Genomic DNA, 5,320 nt, shown 5'->3' on the forward strand with positions numbered 1-5,320 from the left:
CTGCTAGATATATCCCTCAAATAAAGGAAGTAAGTATATTGAAAAGATATTTGCACTCTCGTGGTTATTCCAGCACTATTCAGAATAGCCAAGATTTGGAAGCAACCTAACCAACAGGTTAACAGATAATAAAAACATGGTACATATATACAATACAGTACTATTCAGCCATTAAAAATGAGATCCTGTCATTTGCAACAACATGGACGGAACTGGAGGTCATTATGTTAAGTGAAATAAGTCAGACACAGAAAGACAAACTTTGCATGTCTGACTTATTTGTGGGAGCTAAAAATTAAAACAATTGAACGTGTGGAAATAGCAGAATGATGGTTACCAGAGGCTAGGAAAAGTAGTGGGGTTTGAGTAGGGGCAAAGAAGTATGGTTAATAGGTACAAAAAATAGTTGGAAAGAATGAATAAGGGCTAGTATCACGATTGGGTGACTATAGTCAATAATAATTTAATTGTACAATTTAAAATAAAGAGCGTAAGTAGATTGTTTGTAACACAAAGGATAAATGCTGGAGGTGATGAATACCTCATTTACTCTGATGTGATTATTACACATTGTATGCCTGTATCAAATTATCCCATATACCCCATAAATATAATACACCCTACTATGTACCCATAAAAATTAAAAATTAAAAAAAGAAAGCAAACAAAAGAAATAAGTCTAGTCTGACATGATATGTTGTAAGTATAAAATATACACTGGAGTGCAAAAACTATAAAAAGTAAAATATGTTACTAATAACTTTTATATTATTTGCTTGTTGAAATAATATTATAAATGTTAGTTTAAAATATATTATGAAAATTAATTCACCTGTTTCATTTTACTTAAAAAATACCTACTACTAAATTACATATGTAGTATGTATTTACATATGTAAATACATATATTAGGAAGCACTGAATTTGGCCATTCAAAACAATCCTGCTTTTCTTTTCCCTTTCCCAGCTTCCCTCAAAGGTAAGGATAACCATAGAATCCAATTCTGGCCAATGAGACCTGAACAAAATTCTGCTATGTGTGTTCTGGGAAAGTTTTGTTTTGTTTTGTTTTTAACTCCTGGTAAGGACTGAAACTGTGTTACACTTTTGCTTTCCCGCTTCTTTCCCCCATTGAATTGTGGCGATAATAGCAAGTGGACACATAGGTTATTAAAAATATTTTAAAAACATTTTTAATGATTCAATATTTTTGGGATAAAGGCTAATAGAATCACACAGATTTTTGTCTTTGACAATATTTATTCATTGCTACTATATAAGAAAAATGGCATCCTATTTATGTAAACTACTATTGGTTCTGCATTCTATTTCTTATAGCCAGACAAGTTATTAACTAATACAATTGTATCTAATAATAATAATCCACCTCAGGGTGGATTAGATTGTGTGAAACCGCTATGCCTGTTCTCAGCACCCTCTGACTGCTATGTATTTACATTTGCTTTTTAAATGATAATTTTTTAAAATTATCTTTTGTTGGGTACAGTATTCTATAAATGCCAATTAGATCAAGTTGGTTTATAGTGTTGTTCAAGTCTTCCCTATTTGCACTGCTTTTATCCATTAATTTGATTAATTATTGAAAGGGAGATGTCAAAATCTCCAGCTGTAATTGTGATTTGACTACTCTCCTTGGAGCTCTATCAGTTTTTTGTTTCATGTATTTTGAAGTTTTGTTATCAGGTACATAAAAGTTTGGTGTGGTTATATCCTCCTGATTAATCAATGTCTTTTCTTATTATGAAATGAACTTCTTTATCTCTGATAATATTTTTGTTCTAAAAAATCTACTTTGTTTAATATTAATATAGCCACTTCAGCTTTTTTTTTTTTAAAGTGTTATCATGGTGTATCTTTTCCTGTTGTTTTACTTTTACTTTTAACCTATTTATGTTTTTTATATTTAAAGTGGGTTTCCGTAAACAAGTGGTTGGATTCTGCTGTTGTACTCAAACTGACTATCTTGGCTGCTAACTTAGGATGTTTAGGACATTTACATTTAATGTGATTATTGGTATGGTTGGGTTTAAATCTGCCTTGTAACTATTTCAATTTTCTTCATCTGTTTTCCACTTCTCTTTTTCCTTTTTTGGTTTGTTTTTATTTTATGTTGAATATTACTTTATGCTTTCATTTTATCTCATTTGTTGTTTATATTACCTTAACGGAGGAAGACCACAAATCTCTACTTGTTTCTCTCCCACTGGGTCATGACCTAGAAACTTTTTTAGCTGGTAAGCTGGGCAATAACAGGGCTCAACTCATTTGTCTCTTGTCTCTCAGAAATCACTGCCTTTCATTGCCTGGTGTTTAATGTCTTGTAAACCATTCTCATATATTTTGTCTGGTTTTTGAATGGTTTCAGGTGGGAGGGTAAATCTGGTCTGTGTTACTCCATTTTCACTGGAAGTAGAAGTCTCCTTCATTATCTTTTTGTTATAAGATTGATTACATACAAAAAATTGACATGTAAATATTGAAATGTCAGTATCGGCTTATTTTACTTTTTCTGTTACCTCCCTTCTTTTCAAGGGGTGTGTGAGCTTTCGCTTGTAATGATTCAATTGTTTCTTCTCTTTCTTTCATACACCACCACCAAACAAGTCAGATGTTCTGCAATTCCAACTTTAAAAATATACCCCAAATTTATCACATCTACTGTCAATGCTTCCCAGGTTAAGCCACCATCACCTCTGGAAACTACTGCAATGGTCACTTGTTTCCTGCATCTATCCCTCAGCTCTCCCAGTCTGTACCCAAATATCAACTAATTATTTTCTTATTTTAAAAATTATACTATAATTTGTAGTGATAAACACAGATATTTAATATACCATTCTGAGAGTTTTAACAAGGGCAGATACACACATTTCTATCATTTCAGAAAATTCTCTCATGGCCCTTTTTAGTCAGTTCTCACTCCACCCAAAGAGACAATGACTGTTCTCATTTCTATTAGATTAGTTTTACTTTTTCTAGAATCACTAATTATGTATTATTTTGTGTCTGGTTTCTTTAACTCAGTATAATTTTTTTAGATTCATTCATATGGTTGTGTGTGTTGATTGTGTTTCTTCATATTTTTGAGTACTAATCCATTGTACAACTACACAATAATTTGTTTATCATTCTTTTATTAGTGAATACCTGGGCTGTTCTCAGTCTTTGGCCATTATAAAGTTGCTTTTAATGTTTGCATAAAAGTGTTTTTGTGAACATATGCTTTTATTTCTCCTGAGTAAACATCTAGAAGTAGAAATTCTAGGTCATTGGGTAGGTATATGTTTAACTTCCTTTTTTCTTTTTTTTTTTGAGACGGAGTCTCGCTCTGTCGCCCAGGCTGGAGTGCAGTGGCCGGATCTCAGCTCACTGCAAGCTCCGCCTCCCGGGTTTTTACGCCATTCTCCTGCCTCAGCCTCCCGAGTAGCTGGGACTACAGGCGCCCGCCACCTCGCCCGGCTAGTTTTTTGTATTTTTTAGTAAAGACGGGGTTTCACCGTGTTAGCCAGGATGGTCTCGATCGCCTGACCTCGTGATCCGCCCGTCTCGGCCTCCCAAAGTGCTGGGATTACAGGCTTGAGCCACCGCGCCCGGCATGTTTAACTTCATAAGAAACCACCAAGCCATTTTAAAAAGTGATTGTACCATTTTACTCTTCCATTGATGATTTATGAGAGTACAGACCATTTCATATTCTTTGCAACATTGGATATTGTCAGTCTTTTTAAGTTTAGCCATTCTAATAGGTATGCAGTGCAACCTAATTTTAAGTTTCATTGCTTGATTAACGATGTTGAATCCTTTTTTATGTGCTTATTGGCTATTCATAATAGCCAATAAAGTCTTAATAAAGTCTCTTTTCAAATCTTTTGCTCATTTAAAAAAAGGATGCGTGGTGTCTTTTTATTATTGAATTGTAGAAGTTTCTTATAGAGTCTAAATACAAGTATTTTCTTAGATATATTTTGCAAATATTTTCTCCCAGTCTGTAGCCTGCTTATTTTTGGTTGGTGTCCTTTGACAAGCACAGGTTTTTGATTTTGTTGAAGACCAATTTATCCAATTTTTATTTTATGATTGTATTTTCTGTGTTGTGCTACAAAATTCTTGCCTATCCCATGTCATACAAATATTCTGCTATGTTTTCTTCCTGAAACTTTATAGCATTAGTTTACATATGGGTATTTGATCCATCTTGAATACAGTTTTGCATATGATATGAGGTGGGTTTAAGATTTATTTATTTCCATAGAGATATGCAATTGTTCCAGCAACATTTTTTAAAAAGAATTTTGTTCCTTCACTGAATTGTTTTTGATGTCTTGGCCAAAAATCAGTTGACCGGTTAATTGTGGCTTTATTTGACTCTCTATTCTGTTCTGCTGGTATATTTGTATATCCCTACACTGATGCTACACTCTTTTGACCACTGTTGCTTCATAGTAAGTCTTGAAATCAATTAATATAACTTCCTCAATGTTTTTTCTCATTTTTCAAGATCATTTTAGCTAGTTTAGGTTGTTTGCATTTCTATATACATTTTTGAATCAGCTTGTCAATTATTTTTCTTTTTTTGAGACAAGGTCTTGCTCTGCAACCCAGGCTGGAGTGCAGCGGTACAGTCACGGCTCACTGTAGCCTTGACTTCCCAGGTTCAAGGGATCCTCCCACCTCAGCCTCCCTAGTAGTTGAGACCACAGGCACATACCACCACACTTGGCTAATTTTTGTATTTTTTGTAGAGACGGGGTTTCACAATGTTGCCCAGGCTGGTCTTGAACTCCTAGACTCAAGTGATCCACCCACCTCAGCCTCCCAAAGTGTTGGGATTACAGGCATGAGCCATGGCACCTGGCAGCTTGTCAATCTTTATGAAAAAAAAAAATTCCCTGGAATTTTGATTCAGATTACATTTAGTCTGTTGATTAAATTTGGGGAAAATTGCCAGTTTAACAATATTGAGTTGTCCAATTCATGAAGATAGCTTATTTCTTTACTTATTTAGGTTTAATTTCTCTCAAAAATGAGTTTTAGTTTTCCATGGGGAGGTCTTATACAACTATTAAATTTCTCTGTATTTTATATATTTTTGTTACTATTATAAATGGCATATTTAAATATTCATATTTTTAATGTTTATTACTAATATATACAAATGATATTAGTTTTTTGAACACTGATATATCACGTGAACTTGCTCAATTCATTTCTGGCTCTAGTAACTTTATTTATTTATTTATTTATTTTTCAGATTCCATAGGATTGTCTATATACACAATAATGCTGTAGCAAATGAAGA

The sequence above is a fragment of the Colobus angolensis genome, unplaced genomic scaffold (assembly GCF_000951035.1).
Source record: "Colobus angolensis palliatus isolate OR3802 unplaced genomic scaffold, Cang.pa_1.0 Scaffold10, whole genome shotgun sequence".
NCBI classification, from domain to species: Eukaryota; Metazoa; Chordata; class Mammalia; order Primates; family Cercopithecidae; genus Colobus; species Colobus angolensis.